Source organism: Streptopelia decaocto (genome assembly GCF_964273445.1).
Source record: "Streptopelia decaocto genome assembly, chromosome: 1".
Lineage (NCBI taxonomy): Eukaryota > Metazoa > Chordata > Aves > Columbiformes > Columbidae > Streptopelia > Streptopelia decaocto.
The window spans coordinates 53,016,474-53,041,782 of NC_138663.1; the positions used below are offsets into that span (position 1 = coordinate 53,016,474).

The following is a 25,309-nucleotide window of genomic DNA, read 5'->3' on the forward strand; positions in this document are numbered from 1 at the left end:
AATTTCTATCCTTATGTAGCATGTGCCAGTGTGAGGCAGACAAGTGTAAACACAGAATCATACAGGATGGTCTATAAACTAGAAGGAACTCCATCTTACCTGGTAAAGCAAATGCAGAACAAAAATTGACTGCAGCACAGACATGTGAACACAAAGGCTTATAACCACCTGATCTAGAAATTGTAAATTTCAACGTGTCCTTTCCCTCCATATTGTTTTAAGCATCCATATGGTAACACATAGCTAGATATTTATAAAAAATTGACCTTGGTGACATGTGGCCAACATCTTCAAGTTGTCAGCCTTTTAGAAAATGTGCCTGTCCTCATGTCACTTTTCAAGCTCATATGTGTTTTCTAGTCTCTCTGGTCTCAGTAGGATATTTTTTGACTTTCCTTTTGGGGATATTTTTCACCAGGAGAATTTGGACTTAATTTCTTGTTCCGCTATTAAAGTTATAAACAATTAATGAAGGAAATTCTGCTCCATTTCTCCACTTCCTAAGCAAAAGCAGCAAGCAATAAATACATGCAAATACACACTTTAGGTTGCACTAGCAAAAGTAACACTCTTGGTCTTCTCACTTAACTGACAGAAGCCAAGAAAAGTATTTCAAGAACTGCCCTATCTTATTGGTCTTTGTGGAAATTTTGTGTAACTATCACCCTCCTACTTCCACTTCACTTATGTAAAGATGTTACTTGATAACATTCTTTTTGCTTTAGCTACATCTCAGATCATTAACATTATTTTTTCTACTATAGCAAAAGCAGCCTGTGACAGACATCTTGCTTTAGCATAAACTCTTTTCCTCCACATGAATGCTGAAGCATGCAATAAAAAGTAAGAATCTAAGAATCAATAGTTCACTACAGAGTGAATACATCTATTTTATATTATTTCCTTATATTGTGCCAAGTCCTGTGCCAAGTCCTACCCTCAAACTCTCATTCCGACCTCTCTTACCAACACAATTCCACACTGATCAACTCATTTACTTGTTACTAAGGAACAATTTCAAGCTTAAACTATGAGTGTGACCTTCAATTTATGAAAGACATCAAACACAAGATCAGTCTGATGGTATAGAACTCACTGCAGAAGGAAAGAAAACTTTTTTTCTTCCAAGCTACAAGTGAAAACAACTCCAACACATAAAACTAACAAGCTGACAGCAAAAAGGAAAGTTTCTGAGGTTCTGTCTTCCAGTTCTGTGCATTTGCTCAATTAGCAATTATTAAAGTCAACTGATGTGACCAGCTGACAACTTGTAATGCCAAATTAAGAGTTTAATGTTCTTTGCCGAAATCCAGCTGATGTACAATGTGCCAGTCTGTACCTAGGAAACTCTGCATGTCCTTTTTAAGATCACAAAACAATCTTCACAAAGCTTTGGCAATAGGAGCTCCTGTACATTATCTCAGGTTGGACTCTATTCAAAACAATACATTATTAGCCAATTAGGTTGGAAGAAGCATTTTCCCCTACAAACAGCTTTGATGAGTTGAGTTGCCATTCTTCTCACATACACAAAGGAAAAAAAAAACAACCCACTTGCAAAGCACTGTTTCCCAACTGCAGCATTTAAAGGGAAGGCTGCCATTTCCTCTGGCAAAAACTTATGAACATAAAAAATAAAAATGCTGTAACCATCAAACCAGGAAAAGAATATACAATCAAATTAGAAATCTCAAAAGGCATGAACCTATCACATGCATTCAGGCAGAGCTCTCTCACAGCTAGGGATCAGATAAAGATTTTAATTAGCTCCCTTGAAAATTGGTGTTCCTGTTTAGAGGGAATGAAAAGTTTATCACCACTTCTTTTTCATCCATTATCCAGGAAGCTTCCTTGTCAGGATATACACTAAAATGCTACACTCAAGCAATGAATAGGCGCACACATAAAGCAGTCAAATCATCGTAAGTTACAATAAAGAGTCATTGAAGAGTGGGAGTGCTTTGCATTTTGAGCTTGAAGTTCCTATTGCCCATTTTGCAACACAGCTTACATCACTAGTTTATACACTTGTGCTTATTAGGAAACAGGTAAACATGGGATCATCACAGTCAACTTACAACACTGAAACCAGGTTTTCAACAGGAATGATATAAATTACAGCATATATGAGATTTTAAAATTAGTTCAGAAAAAAAAAAATACATGGCACAGCCAATTCTGCATTGGCAAAGGAAAGAGTGCAAGGCCCACGTATTTTTTTCAATCTGCATTTTCTATTTTTAACTTTTATATATATGCATATAGATTAATGAACATTAATGTATTCATATCGAATTCATAATCCCACACTAGCCAGGATGTGGTAATGATACCATTTTTCATTATTTTCGTCTGTCTCTGAAATACAACTTTCTTAACTATAAGGAAATGCCTATACAACACCTAATAGGAGAGGAAACTAAACCATATTGCCTCTGTGTGGGTGTAGGTGAAATGTAGTTTTATAGTCTTTTAGTTTTCACCTCAACTAGACATTCTGAAAGACAACGTGACCTTATTGTAGATAGTTCTGTTTCTCTCAATACTCAAAACAGAAGTGAAGAAAATAACCAGATACAAATTGCTTGATTATTTGAATACCAAAAGTAAGTTCAAACTCACTGATATAGTCCCCATGTGATGAGCAAAATCTCTTGACCAATGGCTCCATAAGTCTTTAAATCATTACTTCAAAAATACTGCTCAAAAAAAATCCATTAAAAACACATTAAAAAAACCTACTTAGTTTTCTAAGGATTTTCTGAGGTTTGTCAGTAGTACATGATCAGGCTTAAAAGGTGTGAAGTAATAAACAAGTGTTTTCTGAGAACCTACAACAGAATATTAAGTGATACAGAAGATCTTCTCAGAGAAGTAATAACACAGTGCCAGAAGAACTTAGGAAAAAACCCAAATGGTCATTGACAGTTTATTAGACAACATCTGTGTCAATATTACCCTTTTTTCTTTTGTTTTCAAATTTCCAATCAAATATTTTTAACTACAAATAAACAGACACTACCACTTCATCTCTAAACAGTGGGATTCAGAGGACTCTCAAGTTTCAGACACTGTGGTAGGGTGACCCTGGCCAAAAACTAAGCCAGTCACTCACTCACTCCACTTCCCTGCATGGAGGAGAGAATCTGAAGCACAAACACTAGAGAAACTTGTGGGTCAAGATAAAGGCAATTTAATAAGTGACAGAAAAAAAGAAGGAGAAAGAATACACAAGTGAAGCAAAGGCAATCACTCCCTACCTCTCACCAGCAGCCCAATGCTCACGCAGCCTCCAAGCGACAACTACTTTGGAAAGACTAACCCCAAGTTTTTATTGCTGAGAATGACACTGCTGTCCCAAAACAGGGTTCTTTACCCAGTGTATATACAAATGAGCCTAAATTAGCACTCAGAGACGAGATATTTATTACAGAGTTGCGCAAGTCTGGATGCTGGAATAAAGCCCGCTTGCCAGCAAGAAAAGTAAAAGGCATTATATACAAAATCTTATCACTACGTTCACACCCTAAAGAGTCAATTGGTTACACATTTGCATATTGCATTACATAATCCTTTTAGCATATAATGAAGAATATTCAGCTAAAGGACACTTAATCCAACGGTCTTGAGATATGTGTTAATGCAAGACTCAACTAATTGTGCAGGCTTCAAATGGTCTAAAGCTGCGAAGTTAGTAGTTCAGTCTGTAGCTCCCGATTAGGTGTTTTGCAAGTCACTCTTTGTTATATGAGCAGACCAACCTAAAACTGAAAGGACTTACATATTTTTTAGGTTAGCAATTGCACACAGGATTCATTCTTTTAAGTGATGACAACAACATAATAAGGTAGAGAGCAACCCTTTGGTCGATTTGGGTCAGCAGTCCTGGCTGTGTCCCCTCTCAGGCTCTTGCCCACCCCCAGTCTACTTGCTGGGGGCAGAGTAAGAGAAGGCCCTGATGCTGTACAAGCCTTGTTCAGCAACTGGTGTGTTATCAACACTGGTTTAGTCACTAACCTAAATCAGCACCATACGACCTGTAATAAAGAAAGTTAGTTCCATCCCAGTCAGACCCAATACAGACACACTTCACAGTTCATGTCTCAGTTTGTCAGGACAACATCTAACCGCACACACATTATTTCTCTCCATTTTATTTCTCCTATCATTTCCACCCTGGTTTGCAGGCACACTGATGAACAGGCAGACAGGATCCCCAAAAGCACAAGTCATGCAGTCTAGATGTAGCTACTGAGGTCACAGTCCTCAAACTAGATGTCACCTCCACTGCCATCAGTCTCATTTCCATCCGCTTCACGTTCCATTCTCCAAATACCAGCAGAAGAAAAAAAGAAAAATAGAAAAATTACTTAACTTTTTGGGTTTTTTTGGTCTTTCTACTACCTCCAATTTCTGCCCTTTAATTTACAGTCTGTCAGAGCTTGTCCAGTTCTGGACTATCTCATTCTTGCCGTATTTGACATCTCTCAGCTTCCTTCTACTCTATACATTTCTTCAATTTCTCTAAAAAATCCAGCTAGCACCCAGCCCACTAAGAAACTACTCTGTCATATTCACTGCTGGTGTTTCCAAGTAATTTTTTTCTTGAATGGGAGTCATGCAAGTAAAAGTTTAAATAGTGGCCCTTATTGATAAACACACAACTTCTAAAGTTTCTGATTATATATATATATAAAAAGAAGTGAAAGATGATTTAATAAGTCATTCTGATTTTCATACCATTTTGAAGTTCACTTCAGGAATATTATAACAGTATAAATAATACTTGAGTTAGAACTTAATTTCCAGTATAAATGGTATATTGCATTGCATTCAAGAAAACAGAAGGTTGACTCACTGCAATGTTGTCATTCTATATTGAACTGAAACAAACTGAAGAAGTAATTAATATTACAATAGCATTCCCCACAGTTGCACACGCTATCCAGGCTATTTAAATATTCTATAAATAATTGCTCAGAAAGGCACAATTGACAGTCTGCATAGACTGGATGATGAATCATCAGGTAGTTTAAGTAAAATTTTGCTTGATTAACTGTTTTGTTTTTAAACCACCTGCACCATATTGTCTGATGTACCAGGACAGATCAAATTGTTCTCAGTCTTTTTCTGAAAACCAGACAAGCTTACAAATGATAAGTTTTATTGTATTATGAAACTGATGCCAAACTGAAGAGCTGTGTATTGTGTGATTCCAATTATCTATTTTTTGGCCAAGGATTTAATATCAGCCATTGTTATAGATGAAACTAATCCAGATTTATCAGACCTCTAATAGCTTTGTGTCATATGGAAGTAATTTTACTTTTTGTCTCCCCATCTTCAAAACACATTTATTAGTCCTCTTGAAATGTAATTTTTCACTTGATTTTTTCTTTTGTCATCTGGCAACCAAACAGATTACAGGCAGAATATTTTCAGACAGAAGCATAAATGAACGGAGCCTACTGATCTGAGTCAAAGCATACCTGACTTCCATCACTGTAAATGTTGCCAGTGCATGAACTTCTTTGTTTAGACCAGTGGATGAGGTACTTAGATGTCTAATGATGCACAAAAGCATCCAATGGAGTTTATGAAAGCATCTAAATGAGTAAGCACCTTATTTCCGTGGACTTTCACAGAAGTCTGGAACCTATTATGCTTAGTCACTTCAGAAAAACCTACTATGTATTTTCCTTTAGCTTTGGTCACCCCCACATATTTCTTTAAAATATCCTTAGTAACTTCGATAAGAAATCTGCTTTTCCAAAGGGTAAGCATCAAAATGTAACATTCAAATCAATATAGCAAACCTTAAAATCAGGGTATAAAAAAAAAATCTATTCGCTCTATCTTTTGACAAAAAGAACATCATAGATAGCAGAATCAGCTTAATCTCCAAGTTCCGAAATTGCAACATTGTTTTTCCTGGTGTATATATGGTTTTAGAATACTGCCTTTATACAATATATTGCGATATAATGTTTACCAAGGTTTTCCCTCATCTTCATGTCATTTCAGTTTTTGGTTCACACCTAAGTAAGAGTTACAAATGAACCATATAGAAGACTTTTTTTTTTGTAGTCACAGTATTGTGGATTTATGTCACTGCTGGCATAAAATGACATTAATGAACTTGCTAACCACCTGGTTTCACATCTTCATTTAAGTTCCTAAATTAATCTTTTTTAACCGTCCCTCTAATTGCTCGTGGGTTGACTTTCAGTACAACAAAGAGAATGACGGAACTGGTTACTTCATCTCATGTGTATTTATGGGATCTCAGATCTTTCTCTGCCACATTTTCCCCAGGTAATTAAAACTCATTCCTTTTTCAGCTGAGTCACAAGTTTCAGTGTGCTGGGAACTGTGCAAATATGCAGTCAAAGGAAAGAAAAACATTATAGCAATAAGCCAGAGTTTAAACATGCTACTGATGTATCGACATTGAAGAGTCACAGAATCACAGAATGGTTGAGGTTGGAAGGGACCTCTGGAGATCATCTGGTCCAACCCACCTGCTAAAGCAGGTTCACCCAGAGCAGATCACACAGGAATGTGTCCAGGAGGGTTCTGAATGTCTCCAGAGAAGGAGACTCCAGAGCCTCTCTAGGCAGCCTGTTCTAGTGCTCTGTCACCCTCAAAGTAGAGAAGCTTCTCCTCATATTCAGATGGAACCTCCTAAGCTTCAACTTGTGCCCGTTGCCCCTCACCCTATCACTGGGCACCACTGAAAGGAGTCTGGTCCCATCCTCTTGACATCCACCCTTGAGATATCTATAAACATTGATGAGATCCCCTCTCAGCCTTCTCCAGGCTGAACAGACCCAGCTCTCTCAGTCTGTCTTCAGTAAGAAAGGTGCTCTAGGCCCCTAATCATCTTTGTAGTCCGCTGCTGAACTCTCTCCAGTAATTCCTTGTACTTCTTAAACTGGGGAGCCCAGAACTTGATGCAGTACTCCAGATGCAGCCCCACCATGGCATAGTAGAGGGGAAGGAGAACCTCCCTCGACCTGTTGGTCACACTCTTCTTAATGCACCCCAGAATACCATTGGCCTTCTTGGCAACAAGGGCACATTGCTGACTCACGGTCAACCTGTTGTCAACCAGAACTCCCACATCATTCTCTGCAGTGCAGCTTTCCAGCAGGTCCGCCCCTAACCTCTACTGGTGCCTGGGGTTATTCCTCGCCAAGTGCAGGACCCTACACTTGCCCATGTTGAACTTCATTAGGTTCTTTTCTGCCCAGTCCTCCAGTCTGTCCAGGTTTTGCTGAGTCAGGACATAGTACGCAGTTACTTTTGGAAATTGCCAAATATAAGTCCCATTTCTACAGGAAAATCTTCTACAAGCCCTATCCAGCAGAGATGGTTCAGTAAGAATGTCAGAACAGAGAATGTAAGCTATATATACCATCTGAATGAAGGTGTAAAGACAAAACATAAAGAACAGCTGAGAAAAAAATGCACTTGTTCTTAACATTGGGAGAAGCTGAAGACAAAGGCTATTTTATACCTGGAAAGGAAGAAAAACATGAGTCTTTCAATAGCCACATACAGCTTTTTGTTAATTAACTCCTCAAAATGGTATTTCAAGAAATAATATTCATTTATACATTAAAATTCCGTTTCTGGGAGATTAGCAGAAAAGAATAACATTTCATTTTTTGCTGTATGCTCCTTAGAATTGCTCTTGGTATTCTATTCTTTTATATACTATAGGAGCACACAAAACTATATTCAGTTCAAACAGCACATCCGAACAACTCACCTCGGAGGCTATTTTAAGGCAGCACGCTGGCACATCAAATGGGATGAGCCTGGAACAAAGAGATGTGAGGCCAAGCTCTGCTACTATTTCAGGCTGTCTCTGGTGGAGAATTCAGGTGTCAGTTATGAAGATCATATAAATGCTTTATGTTTTGCACAATCACTATTGATTAATTATGACCTACATTAGCATTCAAACAACCTCAGCAATAAGACCCTGTAAGACTGTAGACAGTCATTTCAGGTGAATTACTGGTGCGATCCTACAGAATGCCAGTAAATAAAGAGATCATCTCACAATAATTATCGAGGCAGTAGAAAAACAAACAAACAGAACAGCGTAGCACTGACATATTATCTAGTCACAATGTTGTGTTTGTGTAGAGCTTATTTTTAAATGTATCAGTTTGAAAATACTGAACCCTTCTGTTACGGCTATTCTAATATACACCATTCAACTCATGAAAATAAGGATTTATAACACAAGGTTCATCTGCTGTCTTGGACTACTTACATCCATTACTATTTCTACATGTGCTTGTGCATTCTTTGAAGCCCATGCTCAGAACAAAACTAATAGTATGAGAATTGAACATCTCAGGGCAGCATGTTCCACCTTCATTTACGTGGCAGAGGACACGGATGTCCAAGGAGCTGTACTGGAGAAGAGGGCAGTGAGCTGCCACTAAAGCTGTTTGCAGCAAGTAATACTGGAAGCTTTCATAGGACCATGGCTGAAACTACACTAAGCCTTACTCTGACTAACAAATCACTGACGGTAGCTAAAAATGACCCAATTATTTCTGGGAAAAAAAAATGCTCTTAATTTAAAGGTGAAATATATAGGAATGAGGAGCACAAGAGCAAAATGACCAGTATGAAAATTCAATAGAATTTCAGTTGAAAACAGAAAAATTGAATTTCAGTCTTTATTGTCTTTCAGCGAAAGAACATAGTAAAACAAGCTACTCTAATAGTTTTTTAACAACAGTTTTTTCCATAAATAGCATTTATGTTTTAATTGCATTGTTAAAGCTGTGCGTAGAGAATTTATTTCATTAGGTACTGTTTCTTTACAACCATTCTCAATATTGCTCATTAAACTGGCATGCCATTGAGATAAAAGAGCATTTTTACCCTATTCCTTTAAATCACTTGAACATCTATATAATTCTTTAACAGAAAATCTAGTCAGCTGAGCATCTTTACCCCTTTCACCTAAATCTAATAGAAAGAACAGATTTGCTAAGAGTCCCATGTAGACCCATAAAGCTATAAACCTTGGGAACGAATTTGTTGTACAAGGTTTTTCCCCCCATACAGCTTAATTAACCCTTAGAAGGATTCTTTAAATACTTAAAATCATGAGAGCAACAAATTACTTAAAGTGAATACATTCTCCTAATACTATAAAATAATATTAGAAGTTTGCTAATAACAGAGGCTGTGACATCATATTTCATAGCCTTCATTAGTTATTTTTTGTTACAAATGAAACTTCTGAGGATGAAATAGCTGAGAACAGAACCAAAGTTTACAACGAACGGAGTCATATTTCCTGATTTATCCCAATGCTGCAGAGGCCACTAAACTTCCAGAAAGCAAAACAGTCATTCCTGTCTCTAGTTTTAAAGCCTCAACCCATAATGTCTGCAAAGAATAGTATAATACTTATTAATTCAGTCAGTAGTACTACTAACCTGGCTAAACCCTATTAAGCACATTGGCTGCAGAACTGAGCTGTTTAACTTTGGCTGTGATCAAAACTGACCCAAGTTATGCATTCCTTAAAATCGATTTTTGGGGACTTGAACCCCCTTTCACTGTCATATCCATCTGCTGTCTCTTGTCTTAAACTGGACTCCTCTACCAGTGGTGTCTTTGTCTTTACACATACTAAACACCCCACATGACGAATCTACATTTCTTGACCAGGTGTTAGATCAGTCCCATAGGAGAAGATGGCAGAAGCTTCATCAGGTGGTCCAACAAGCACAAGAGTTAAGCTTCTGTTTTAAAGTTTTCATCTGTTTTTTCCCCAAAATGTAGGATGTTTGGCACTGCCTGCAATATTGGACTCTCAGTTTCATTAAAACTTACTGAACTGTTTTCTACCACTCAAGAAGACACAGGAGTGTCTCACCTCGGTAACTGCCCAGTAGCTGTATGTCTATCACAGCTCCTTCACTTTTGCTTGAAGGAATGAGCTGGTACTTCAAAGGGGATGAAGAGGCACAGTGATGGATTGCTTTCTGTACGCCATCCTGAGCAAGCGAAGGGCTATTCTAATTTACACCAGATTTCCAGCCACAAGGAGCCAGCAGAGCTTTGTGAAAGCTCGGCCACCTCTGTTCTAACACATATCCCCATATTCTGCCCTCTTGTTGTAGATGTTATTCAACAGAAATTTGGCAAATGCATGCACACACGCACACAGTCATGCACACAACACTTTCATGGTCCCTGTCTTGGCCATGCAGATGTAATTAAACAACACTGCTCCCCAGAGTTTGGTATATTGTTATTGGTATCATCAATCTCTCAGTTCAGACACTAAGTTACAAATAAATCAAGACCATGTTGCTTTACATACCATTAAATAATTAATAGAAAATAAGTCATTAAAAAAAAGAATAAAGGAAACCTCAAAAGAAACCCTATGATCTCTTGAGATAAGCAGTTCTGGGCTTTGCTCTGTATTACTAAATTAATATACTGAAGAGTTCTAACACTATGATTCCAGCATCTATTATCAAAATACATGCAAAAGAGCCAGATTTTTTCTTAGTACTGAATACTGTCAGCAATTAAACTATTTTTTTTTTAAACAGCAAGCTGAATTACATCAGCCACCCAGCATCTGGCAAGTAATGCAACACATTATGGAGTACCTGAATTATTCATAAGCTTGAAAAATACTGTACTCCTTCCAAAGGGCAAAAAAGACCCCCACTAATACATCATACAGATAAAGGAGGTCAAGAATGTTAGCAGAAGTTACCAGAATTTTTTTTTGGTGGGAAACAAATTAAAAACAAACAAACTTTGACCTCTCACTTTTTTTTTACTTAACCCAAACGTGGCCAGAATCATAGACTGCCACTTTCTGCTCTCATCTGAAGAAATTATTACAATGCATTAGTACACTGTTCTACTTTATGTTAGCTTTTTATTTCACTGTATCACTGAAGCTGTGATTGCGTACAGGGAACACGCATCTTTCTTCTCCAGGCTCAAAATCTTTTTCCTCTTCCTTTTCTCCCCTTGTTTTTTCACATTGCCTTAAGTGGGAAATTTCAGGCATCACTCTTCTCATAGCAGAGAACTCGGTTCTACCCCATGGAAATCCCTACACCCTCTGACCTCTCTGGCTCTCACTTCCTCTTCACTGTCCGTCACTGCCTGGCAATGACCTTCCTCATCGCTTTTTTCTTTTCCTATCTTCTCGTCTTGCATTTATTTCTGCTCTCTGTGTTTAACTTGCAGGTTTTCATTCTGGAGTGTTTAATTTTTTTTTTCCTTAGTGATTTCATACATTCAACTTGTCTTTGGGGACCAGTCTCCCAACGACCACACCTCCTTTCAGTCTTCCTGAACTCCATTTGATCTGAACAGTATCTTGACTTAATCAACAAAAGAGAAATCAATGCCTTCTTTTAACATCGATCATAATATGAACTTTTAAACCTATTCTTTCATTTTATTTGCACAGGTTAAGCTAAGTAAAAACCTAAGCAAATAAATTATGCTGCTCCTTTGAATATCTGCAGTGTACTATAATAAAAAGTTACTTCAAAGTTTGTGTATGGATATAAGGACAAAAATTCAGAAGGTCCTGCTGTTTAGGTATATTTTAGAACTCTAAAGTATTTGTTCTTTGTATACACACACAAATATATACAAAAGGTAGAAACAGTAATACATAAATACGGTAGTCTTATCGCCAGTGGTTGAAGTAGATGATGATAAATAGTGAAGATAAAATCTCTGTACTTAAATAAAAACAAATAGTAAAATATTTTTTCACCTATATGAATAAAATACAAATTAAAAAATGAGAAAGATCACAATGGAGTAATGATGGTGAAGAATTTAGAATTATGCTGAAAATACTGAATGCAGGGATGAAGATAGGACAGATAACAAGAGTGAAAATTAGACATGATTGGTTATACTATTTATACAGCTTAGATAGAAGAAAAGCTTAAGAAGACTAAGTTGAGGGGGACAGGACAGCCTCCAGCCCAGATTCTGAAAGAACAGAAACATGACACTTCAGGCAGCAAGATCCCTACCTTGTCCTACAGACAGGAAAAAGTTGAACAGTACAGAGGACAAAGCAATCTGAGCAGCAGGTGGTCAGTAAACCTAATTTCAATACACCTTTCTATAATCTGTATGTTTTTAGAGGAAGTTTTCAGAGAAAAGACACATAGGTCAAGAGAGGATGAGAAAGCAGATCACAGTACATCATATCAATAGCCTTCGTCCAGATTCTGGGGTTTACAAGACATTGGGAGTGTGAGAGATCTCGTATATCTGAAGTTCAGAAAAGCATCTTTAATACGGTGCCCCATGGGAAATCATTACTCAGTCTAGAGGAAATTAGGATTAATATCAGAAATATCAAGTCAATAAGAAACTAACTAAAGGGAAAATGAAAGTGCTTAGTGTTGAAAAGCATCAGGCTAGAGGGAAGCTATTAAGAGAGTTCCTCAATGATCAGTCTTGGGAGAAATCTCGTTATTTTCATAATGACCTTGGCCAAACTATCAGTACTATACTGGCAAAATCTTATGATAATTTTTTTTTTAGGAGATAATCAATACTGAGCAGCATTAGGATATCCATATGCAAAGAACCCGATTACCTTGAGAACACGAACAATATAAATGAAATAAAAATCTATCACACATATAGCAAGGCCATCCCCCTAAGGACTAATAAAAACATTTCTTCCATAAGTCAGAAGTTCATCACTTGAAAATGACTGAGGTGGAAAAGGATCAGTCATAGGATTTAGCTCTGAGTTGTCAGTGTTATATGGGCAATGTAACCCTAAGCCGCATCAAAAAAGATTTTTCAGGAGAGAAGGAAGTACTGATGCTATTGTACAAGATGGGGAAGTCTAATCATCAGCATCTCTAATATGCCATGGAACCCTGTTCACTCATGTTAAAGAACGATAAGCTTAAATTGGAAGAGGTGCAGAAAAGAGGTGCCAACATGATCAGACAAATGGAAAATCTATCTGACAAAAGGAGACTAAAAGTGCTTAAGCATATCTGGTTTGGTGAAGTGGAAGTTGAGACAAAATATGCCAGGGAACTGAACAGTGAAGGATTAAAAACAAAAAAAAAATTACTCAGTCTAGTGGCCACAACTGGCATAAGAAAGAATGAATACAAGATGGCCATATGAATAAAGTTAGGCTGAAAATTGGAGGAAAAAAAAAAAAAAAAGAGAAGTCTAAACATTAGAACAATGAGAATCTGGAACAGCTTTGGAATAGAAGAAATGGATGCAGGTCCCCTCATCTCCCCAGACTAACATCGAGCTTCACAAGCTCCAGAGCTGGACCAGTACAAAGTGCTACTTGAAACAGTAAGGAGCTGGAGTTGGCAACTGAAGAGAGTTCAAAATTCCTTAAATAGGAACTAGTATTTTTTATGAGCAGCTCTATCTGTTTACAGAATCATACTCTTGTTTTTCCATAGAGTAAATGTGCTAATTAAAACAATCTATTTAACTTTTTCAGGAATTCAGTATTGCATGCCCCAGAGACATTTGTGATCATTCCACTTCAACTACATTTTATTACTGAACTGTTAAGTGACATTTTCATATACTTGAATATCAACTCTGTCTTAAATCAAGCAAAATACCTAGAAAAATACCATCCAGTACCAGCCATTAAGAATTCCATTTCTCACATTGCAAATCTATTACTTATCCTCCTCCCAATATATATACATTACTACTTGTTTAAAACCATAAAACAGTACAGGCGTAACAGTTTTGCTTTGTCTTTACATAACTGTTCAGACATAGTATAAAACATGCACTTAGTTGATGCAGTCTGAATGAACAGAGGGAAAAAAGAGCTTTCATAATGCCACTGCGTATCTGTGCTGCTCTTCCATTAACAGCCACTTTCCAGAACAGGCTCACACGTGTGATTTCTTCCTAAGGAGGTAAGAACTGACAAAAGTCAAGTATTTATTTTTTGTAAAGAAAGAGTCTTATCTAACCAGATACATGAATTCAGACAGTTCAATTATCATAGACCCTTGTGAAGGGATATTTAAAGAGCAATAACCTTTTCATTTGCCTGAACAGAAATGACTGAGGAGCAAGAAGTGTCAGCGAGACCTTGGCAGTCCTTTCTTTTATAAGGTCAGGACTCTTTATTGGACCAAATGAAGAGCAAAGAACTGGTTGGAAAGCCATTGTAGGAGATGCTTGATTATGAATTTTCATAGCTAAGTTACTAATACAGCTGTTGACTGAACAACATTCTGGCTAATGGTCCCCAGCTCAGCATCCGGGATATTATAGTACAGTAAACTTCCCCATCCTATACATTTTGCATTGCCATATTGCTGGAGCACTAACCAGCTCATGATGCTCACAGCTTCAGACACGTGACTGAAGGGGATATAAACTGCTCGCAAAATTACTTTGCAAATGTATATACTATCCTTAGACATCACTATTTTTTTAAGTCAACCGTACACTTCTCAGCACAACCCCATGCCTTGGATCCAATTGCCTACTGCAATATTAGCTTCTTTTATTTGCAAGTTATTTAAACTTTATTTTAAATAAATCCATAAGAAACCACATATATCAAAACAGACAGTGAGAAAATATAAAAGTACTGATAGTTAGAGCTTGTTTTGACCCTAGCCTAATGTAAATGAGGAAAGGCAACACTGATTGCAATATCAGAGATCCACCATACACAAATATAAAAGAAAGACTAAACGCCTGTGTAATAAGAACTTCATTCAGAAAACAATTATCTGGTTGACTATACAGAAGTATAGTGCCCTACAAACAGGTATTCAATTTTGTGCCTCTATTATTAGTATGACAGTTATTTTCCAATACTTCCTGACTGCAGTGAAGTTACACAGGATTTATATGCGTTCAGGGATAAAAGAATACAGCTCAGTGCCTTCACCTCAACCTGCTCTGAATAAAAACTTCATCCTCTTTTACCACAAAACTTGAAAAAAAGACATTTGGACTTTGCTTACAGACGCATCCATCCTAGAGAGCTTCATGTAGGTCTAGGATGTTTGTGTCAAGCTTAATGAAAGACATTTTGCTCTAGCAGGGTTCAAGGATATGTATTAATGGCTATACTGTGGTCACCGAGCTACCTGTGCAGGGAGAGCTATAAATGCTTCTGTTTACACTCAATTGGCTTCATTTCTCCAACACAAGATCTGGTCTGCCCTGTGCCCATTGACATAAGTGGTGCCATGGGATGTATTGCTGTGCATTTGCACCATGTCAGTGCAAAACCTACCACCATTCCCGATTTCTCTCCTGCCCTTGGGCTTTTCTGCACTAGTCTTGACAGAATCTGAAAATCTGTAGTTTTTGTGAGCTCATTTGAAAGCTGAAAAGTACAGGCTGGATTTTTAAAACATGGAGCCCTCCAGAATTCACTTTCTGTTCATTCATTTTTTTAGTATTTGTTCTGAACGTTACCTCCAAGGTAATTCACATCTCATCACCAGCCATCTTGAATTGCTGGGTTGCAATATATGACTTTGATCCTAGATCCCTAGAAATACAGAATTATTAAAAAAATCTCTTTGATAACTGAACCCCAAATTTACATTTAAATGAGATATTACTTGAAAAAAATAACTATTTCATGTTACTCTAAAACTATTAGAATGCTCAGTTTTAGAGCTTGCCTTCTTTTATGTAGCTCTTGAGTACTGACTTTGATCAATGCCCAGCTGTTTCATTTATTAAAATCTGCCATTTCATTTGCAGAATTTGTACTTGTTTAGTATTGCAGTTTCATCAAGATCTCTTAAATAAGCTTAAAAAAAAAGATGTTGTATAAATATAATATTAGGCACAATATATTGCTCAGTGATTTTCCTAGAAATCCTTACATTTGTACTGCCGAGCAAAACGACTGGAGAACTACATTTATCTCTGTTGTCACTTAAGTGTTCTCTCTTATTTCTGGCATTTTCTAATTAGCTAATTGGTTTCATCCTTGTTGGGCTCTGCAAAAGCAATCTCCATGGCAAACTATGCAAAGAGAGCAGCTGGTTGCGTGATGTTACTGTACATTGCTTCACCTCCTGAACAAGATTTATCTCCCTGATCCAATCAGTCATACAATTTTGGGGAAAAAAAAAAAAAATTTTTGTTTGTTTGTTTACTCACAAAAATGCTAAAATCAGAAAAGTAGAACCATTTCCAGTGAGTGTGAAAACACTGTGAATGCAGTGTTTTCTTAGGACAGTGGGAAACTAATTTGTTTCTTTCCTGGGCCTGTTAAATAGATGATGTTGTTATCTCAGGTGACATGTCAGCAGAAAGCTAACATGCAGTAGAGGCAGTACACAATACTAATGAAACACTCCAGAGGCAAATCTGGTACACACTGTCACTAATTCAAAGTTTATGGTAGGTTTTCTTATCAGTGAAGCCACCTTTTCCAATTTCTCTTTCTCTACTGGCTTTATCCATATTAAGCTCGAAGGCACAAGAAAGCTCTCGGACATGGCTTGCTGAATATTGGCATGATTAATACCTGCTCCCTGACAGCTGTTTGAATTGAGGTGTTCGCTCATTGTAAACACCCTGGACTGCATTCGTACTGGGGTCTGGCTTTTAAGGACTTCTTGTATGCAGAAGAGGATGGTAGGAGAGAGGGGCTGCAAAACCATTCTCCACACTTGCCCTACTTTCTACAATAGCTTTTGTACCATTAAAGTACTCTGAGCAGTCACGGTCAGGATTACAGCAGTGAGGATTTTTAAATAATTCTAACTCTGAATTAGCATCGGGCGCCAACAATTTATTCCATATTAAAAGAAGGTGCTGTTTACTTGTCCATGAAGAGGCAGCTCCAGCTGAAACACAAATGGGGCTCCATTGATTATGCGTGACAGCACAAGTGACAATAATTAAAACAGTTTTCAAAGAAAAAAAATCTCTTCAATTAATTCCAGGCCTGTAGCCTGGGGGTCACCGAAGATTTCTAAACAAATCTAAATTGCCTTTTTAATGTAGTCAATACAGCATTTCCATGATACAGGCAAGTATTGTTGCTATTTCTTCGAGAGAGAGACAGGAAAAGGTGATGGCATGAGGTGAAAAGATAACGTATGACAGCAATCCCTAGTACTTCTATGCAAGGGTGCTTTTATTCATACCTCTCTGTTCAATCAGGATGTATCTTCTGCTATTTCTTTTGCCAAAAGGCATCTCAGTTGCCCAGGTGGATTAATGGGGAGAAGCTCTATGCCCAAAGCATGTGTTTCATTGACCCCGTCCTCTCCTATTCCCTGTAAATGCAAATTGGTTGCCATTCACTACCAACTGCAGGCAGCTACCACCACGGCTTCCCTGAATTTTAGCTGGAACCCGTGAGTATCTGATATAGGAAAATGCTTGGAAACGACCTACGAGATGAAGGTTAGCTCTCTAGTAATTAATTCGATGTGCATTGTTTGCACCAGAACTCACGAGAAACCTCCAACTTGAACTACTGGTCCTCATCTTGAAGAGTGTCTTCACATAACAGAAGGTATTAAACATTTCAAGGAATGCTTATACTAATTAAAGCAAATCACAGCAGTAGGCTCTAAAACATGATCTCAGCCATGCAATTACAGATCTTGATTTCATTTTTTAATTCTTCTTTTCCAAGAAGCTGCTGGTGGATTGCAGCACCTCTCTTTCCATGATATAAGCAAAACTGATTTTCCGTGGCTCTGAAAAGCCAAATCTCTTTAGGGAGACAATGCCTGTTCCTACTGCATCTCCTTTTCCTCTCACCGTGTCACGTGCCCACTTCAGAAGCACAAGATACCTTCCTGTTTTGTGCTGAATACCGTTTTTTGCTCAATTTCTAATCAGCCGTTTGTTAAGTGAACTGCAAAAGCACACAAAGAGAGCAGCTGTTCCCTTGCTGTTGCAGCTCCCTGGGCAAATGCTGTTTGAGGCACTACCCAGAAGTGGCTGCTCACATCCACTAAGACCTCCCCGCACCCCAAACTAAATATAATACTTCTCCTCTGAGATAACTCTCACTCTATGGCATGATTAACTGAAGTCCCGTCAGCACTTTGTTTAATATCGGTGTTAATCTTATGAAAAGTCCAAACATTTTCTAAAGGTGTGACTTTAACTAAAGTATACTCTAAAGCCCCAGAGGCTGCTTTAAGAAATATAACACCTTTTTTTTTTAAATAGTCTACATATTTTGCAGCAGAGGTTACCTTACTATTTGGTAAATGTCATGCTATTATAAGCACCAAAACGTTTGGTAACACAATGTAATTAACAAAATTATATGTAATACTTAAGGTAGATATATCCACCAAGGCAAACAAAAAAAGAGTGTTTTCTAAACCACAAGTCAAAGGTACAGGGCACATTAAGTAATGGACACAAAACCAGGATAATTCAAAATTAAAATGGAACACCTAGGCTGATACTCCATCTTATTACACTTTGTAACACTTCATTTTTAAATAAGCAATATCTATTAAATCTGATTTCCTCAGTGTTATATATATACATACATACATTTCTTTTTAAGAGGGGAGGGGAGAATGGTTGTATGAAACTGATCAACATACATGGATATTAATATAGCTTCTAAATGGAAGTTGTTGGTGTGCTGCTTCTTTAAAGTACTACCAGTTGAGCATGCTAAAATACAAGATCGTGACTATGCAGTCAGTGACTTCAAGGCAAGTTTTAATACTTTAAGAAGTGTTCCCAGGGTTCTCCAAATAAAATAGTTTATTCCCTTCCAAAAAAGAAACCGGCCTTTTTGTGCTTTGTTCCAGTGAAGACCCCTTGTGTCAGCAGAGCTCCATGATATGGCCATACAGATTAATTTGAGGTCCCTTAGTCCAAACTACTACTCAAGAAATTATCATACAGCTACTCAGTTCCCAAGGAAGATATATGATCCTCCATTTTAAAAAACTCATGTGGAAGATGAGAAGTGTTCATGTGAATAGCATTTTTTACTGGACAGATACTAGTTACCTGGATACTTTCTGGTTTTGTTGCTTATTACTTCCACTGGGCTTAAAATTAATACTTCTGGGTTTGTTTCTGATGAAACTTTTTATAGAGTATGTTTTACAGTTATCTATCTCTAGAATAAAAGATAGATAACCATGTTGCCCCTGTGAAAATTGCCCAATAAATTATCTAATAACAACTTTGGTTTGTATTAATGTGCAACAAAACGAGTAAAAGAGAAATTAGACAGATTTTAATGAGAATTTCAGCATTTCTACTGTGTTTTCTGCAGGTTTAAACCTAGTCATCAAGCAAAATTATTTGAACAATACATGGCCTTTTCCTAATTCAGTTTATTTGATAGTAATAGATGATCAAATTTATATATATTAAATACACATAAGCAGAAAGCAAGATATTGAATAGAGAAATGTCAGGTTAAATCACAATAAAAATTCACTGTAGGACTTGACTCCACTTGCATTTTGAATTTAAGGAAGTAATCTTACATTGTTATATACATAATTGCTACTATCGATAAATGCAGTGAATTATAAATTAAAATAAGCTATTTCACTGGCACAACACAGACTGGAAGTAACCTCATCTAGGTGTTCCTGCTCTGGCAGGGGGATTGGACTAGATGATCTTTCGAGGTCCCTTCCAATCCCTGACATTCTGTGATTCTGTGAAAAGGAATATTTTGTCCTTAGGAAAAAAAAAAAAAAATCAGACACCTATACAGTTTTGTATCCCCAGATCATCACAAATAGAAAGCAGTTATGCTAATTGCTAGTGTTTAGCGTTACATTATGTACAGCAAACCTGTACTTAAATACCTATTTCTAGAGTAATTACATGTGAGAAGGCTGTAATTGCACACGTTTAGCACGACAGGGCCGATGTCCCAGGTGACAAACCTCCTCCGCCATCCCTGGGCGGTGCCAGGATGGCACCGCTCGGCTCGGTGCCGTGCACAAGTAGGCCTGAATTCACCACACCGGTGCTCTGAAAGGCCTTGAGCGACACAAAGGGAGCTGACCCCAGCTGGAAAATGGCTCATCTGCCCAAAAGGCCGGCCTGCCTCCCCCAGGAGGCCTCAGGTGATGCATCGGGAAGAAGCGCGGGGTGGCTGGAGCAGCTGCCCGGGAGCTCTCTCCTCCCACCAGATGTTCAGGGCTCTGCTCCTTCCTTCCCCACTCTCATCAGTGCAAGGGTACAGGCCCTTCATCTTTAGACAGGAAATATCATTTTTATCGATGTACTAGGAAGCCTTGAGTGGCTCTGTATGAGACTAAAATCACAATTTTTTCCATTTACACTAGCTGATATAATGAAGGAGAGAATCAGCCCCCTAAAGCAAATGATACTGTGCCACCTTCCGTGCGAGGGATATACATAAAATCTAAAATACATTCTATTTGAGGGAGAATATAAATAAAATTATGCAAAGTATATGCTCGTGACACTAAGTAATTTTTTGTGGTAATTTCTGAGTGGGAATGTTGCCTAGGCAATAGCCTGTAGGGTAAGGACACAATTAGAACTAAAACGCCTCCCTGGAAAAGGCAAAAAAGTATGATAAATTGCAGAGTTACATGAAGTTTACTGAGTTTCTGGCACTGTTCCTGTTGAGCTATAATCTGGTCTGGCTGTCATTCTTCCTCTGATACCCATTTTGCACGGGGATTGAAAAAAAACCCAGTAGCACGTTCTCTATGTCTCGTGCCATGTGAATGCATAAATCCCACCCACATTTCTCTGAAAACCACAGTTCTTTGCCATGCAAAGCTCATGCTTGCTTTCTGGAGTTGATTAACAAAACATGCAACCACAACCAAAGATGAGCTGAAATATTCTCCTCAGCCCTGCTATATGACTCCCATCTCAAAATCTTGTGAGTTTGAACTGGTCCCTGTGAAGAAACCCGCACCCATTTGCTGTGTAACCCAGCAGGCAAACAACTCGTTTGACACAGTACGAGCCAGGAGCATCCACATATACCAACAAGATGAAATGTTTATATAAACATTACTCACTTGTTAAAGAAACTGTACATTGGGTCAAGTGATTTCCCTTTTTGGGAAGTTGCAAAAGAGTTACTCTACTTCAACATCTGCCTCTGCTACTCCTCCGAAATAATCACTCCAGTTTAATGAAATATTTACACTGTTTAAAATATTTAGGCCATTTCATTATTATTTAAGATGCGAAATGATGGTTAAGAGCAGCAGCTTTAAATCTGAGGAAGGTTACATAACAGGTCAAACTCACTAATAAACAACATTGTATAAACTGCCCTTTACCTAATTTTAGTTACAAAAAGTGTTAACAGTCACACACACATATATATGAAAAATGAAAATACTAATTGCATTTGTATTGTATTTCAATGAAGAATATTATACATAAATATGAAATTCGTGACAGCCCAGTGACCCATGTTGAATTTGAATAGCCTGGCTTCTGCTGCTTCTGCTGTTTATGTGAAGATTATAATATAAATTGGAAAAGCAATATAAAATATTACTCATTTATGAATGTTATTAAAAAATAAAAAGAGCTAAAATACGCAGCTAAGAGGAACTTACTTTAGAAGTGAATGTTTCTCTCCTCTGACTATAGAAAGAGATGATAGATCAGTTTGATGGTCATAACTGTAGAGATCCAAAAGGTAAGTTGAATTCTGCTCACTGTTTCCAGATCATAGGAAAATAAAACCAACAACAAAAACCACACAAAATCCCCTAAGCCAATACTCCCTCCTCCATCGAGATGTTTCAAACAATATTACTGATGAGCAGCACTTGCTTAGTTTAGAGGAAGATTTAGGTGCAATAAAATTACACTGTTTCCTGCAAAAAGGAGAGAGATAAAAGCGTCTCCCCATTCACTCAGGACAGAACATTCAGCAGGTATCTGAAATCACAACCACACAAACGCAGACCTCCTGTCAGGACAAACTTTCCAGCAGTCACCTAACTGCTGTCCAAGCCTAAACAGACTCCTTAAGAACACTGTGAAATCTCCACTCCTCTGAATTTCACTAGAAGAGTTGATACGTCTTGAAAATTATTTCTGTTTCAAAGATAGGGGACACACAAGACATCTTTATAATCCCTCCACCTTAAGAGCCATACTTGGCAGACGAGTTCAGTCCATCTTACACACCTCTCTATCCCCAAGCACTTTCCAAAGCCCATCAGAAATCACTGCTACTCAAGCTTGGCAGCACCATTCCAGCTTTCAAATCCAGCACCTAAAGTTGAGTGCCCATAAATGCACAACACATACAACTTTTTTTGTTTTTTCCCTCCTGTTTAATGTCAGCAATGAAGGCAGCATGCTTGATTTCATTACGGTGTTGCAAATTAGCCTTCCTTTAACCCAGCAACAGTCATTTGGCACAGTGGCTTACTTTTCCATTAACTTTCCCTAATCATATTCCAAGTTCCAGTAATGATTTAATACCTTGTGTTCATTGCCAGGTTTGCTGCTGCCAGCATTTTACCTGCCTTCTTCCCCCTCTCCCAACCCCATCATTCACACAGCCTAGGCAAGGCACAGTTAGGAGAGCGCTTACCCACCATTAATACTCCATGTCTCTCAGTCTCAAGGAAGCCATCAAGTCTCCTTGCATCAGTGAGTTTGCACTCAATTAGCTCAAAAAGCACTAAAAGTCCTCACTTAGGGCTATGAGAGGTACTATTTTGTCTTTATTTCCTCCACACCAATAAACTTTCATAAACCAAATACACTGACTGTTCTTTCCCTCTACCAAATCATTATGCCTAACAGGAAAAACCAAAGTGGCAAAGTTCTGCGAGTTCTAAAAAAATTCTGTTTTATTTGAGAAATTTGTAAAACACAGTGTTTTCCCAGAAATGGCGGGGGGGGGGGGGAGGAAGGTAGCTTTGGTGTCTGCTTATTAGTGTTTTTCAGAGCAATTTTGCATTCCATTTTTGTCCAATCTAGAGGAAATTAGTTCGTTGCTCTATTTTGCTTCAAGAGTATGTTGATCCTCAACAGTATCCCATCCACCCTCCTTAACTGTTCTCGTTTTCTCCCTCTTTTCTCTTCCATTCTTTCACCTCACAGTGATATTTCTTGCTGCTTTACTTTTACTCCCTTCTTTTTCCAGCAATCATATTTGACACCATGTCTACACATATTTCTTACGCTACTACCACTGTTATAGCTGACTGAAGCTCTTGGTAAAAAAATGACAATAAAAAAAGCCTTTGAAGTATTCTGGAACTAATCACACTTTTGGGGGAATTTGATTAAGCACAACAGTATGAGGATACCCTATAGATTATACACAAATCATATATGCTTTTTATGACTGAAACTGGACACCTAAACCATGAAAGTATGATTTTTTATTGAATTACTAACCTATACTGGTGTTACGCCTTGCAAGAGAGAGAAATACTGCCAAGAATTTCTATAATTCAATCTGGATCTTCAAACTCTTCAGTTTCTAAAATAGCTTGAGTGCCTTTGCAACAGAAGTAGAAAAAGCATGTATTAGCTATCTCAGATTTCCTTTTAACACTCCTATTAATCAAATTTTGTGGCTGTTGTGTGTTTTGCCTGTATCTTTCTATTCAGAATTTTTATATAGTGCCTGTAACTATAGGAATGAAGTGTTCATTTTCATCTTCCCCCTTAACATTAGCTATGGTTGGTTTTCTGTATGTCCCTGATGGCAATGGAAGGAACACTTAATGGTCCATCTCTGGGCATTTGTGCTGTTACATCCAAAATGGCATCAGTGTGCAACCAACTGACGGCAGAAATTCTCCTGTATCATGGTCAGAATTAGTCCCAGATGAGGCTGAGTGACTTAAAATAAACTCTAACAACTAATCTGGACCCATTTTAAGCAAACATCAATAGTTACAGTCCTAATTTAAAGAAATTCAGTACTACTTGTCACTCCATCAATAGACTAAAACAAGCATCAAGAGAAATTCCCATAGAAACTTTCTGCATTTACAGAGAATAATGGAAACTACAAATATGTTAGAGTAATTCCAAACACTGCACATTTCATTAAATCTTGATAGGTCAAATCTGAAAAGGGGAGCAAAGTGAAGTCTGAAATACTTTGCACTACTATTGGAGATCTCATAAATAGGTATTTCAATCTTCCATTTGAGTTCTTAGTCATCTACAAGAAAACACAAAAGCACATTTTATTGCTTTAAAAATCAGAGCAAAAACCGCTCTTGTTAAGTGTAATTTTTGCACATGTGCACTGCAGAGAGAATGGGAATACTTCTCTGGTGTTACTGGGAGGAAAAGAATATGGCTGCATGTTCTTGCCCGTGCTCAAATACACAGCACAGATATAGCAGGACCTCTTCTCAGAAAGGTGAACATCAACAGTGCACTTGGATGGAGCTGGACATCAACCCAGCTCATGCCCAGGAACGAGGAAGCAGATTAATTTATGCATATGTACAGAGTAGAGCATACCTATGTTAAAAAATGGGAGTCTGTTCCGACTAGACTGTTGTGTGAACAAATAATAACAACCTGAAAAAAATAAATTATATTTTTGGTATATTTTGGCTAAAATACAGGCAGGCTTTTATATTTAATACTTCTTACTACACAAAATTGGCTGAGCATTCAAGATATAGCTATCCCTGACCCTGAGTGATTCAGATTTCCCTTTCTGAGATATCTAACTCCAAGACTTGGAGCAATTTTGCATCATTACACACTTGTCTCACTGAAAGACTACTCAAAACACCAGAGAAGTCAGATCTGTTTTGTGCAGTTCTCAGCTGAGTGAATTTGTTTTCTCAGTCCCTTCAAAATGGTGGCGTGATAAGTGATCTTTACCAAGCACTGTGAAAAACCAGTAGGAATCAACCAGCCAGGTTCTCATTTCCTGGTGGCACCTTTTGTGTTGCCTCTGAGGTTGGAATAATAGGAAGCCAAGGTCATGGTCTTGCACCACCTGATAAATTGCAGGGCTTTTCAGTAGATGTTGTTCTTGTTGTTTTTTTTTTTTTTTTCCTAGCAATACACATAAGGACTGTAATGTTTACAAGCAAGTCATTGGCTTCTGAAGTAGAAAGGAGGGTTGCTCCATAGGGGAGTTTACCCTGGAGACCAGAAAGAAAAACATGAGATAGAGCTTTGGCAGCAGCATATGCCAGACAAGGGACCTTCAATGGACAGCTGGTACAAAGAAGCTAGCTGCAGTCTCGCAGATGGTTTTTGCAGTGTGTACTTCTACAATCATTGTCAAGGAAAGATAATAGACAGGAGAAGT

At 37.8% G+C, this 25,309-nt stretch overlaps 1 protein-coding gene across 1 annotated transcript in view; it reads right to left on the minus strand.

The window, feature by feature from the left end:
• The window catches only part of SYT1 (synaptotagmin 1), a 360,262-nt gene that overhangs the window by 282,360 nt on the left and 52,593 nt on the right, over positions 1-25,309 (minus strand). The window lies entirely within an intron of this gene.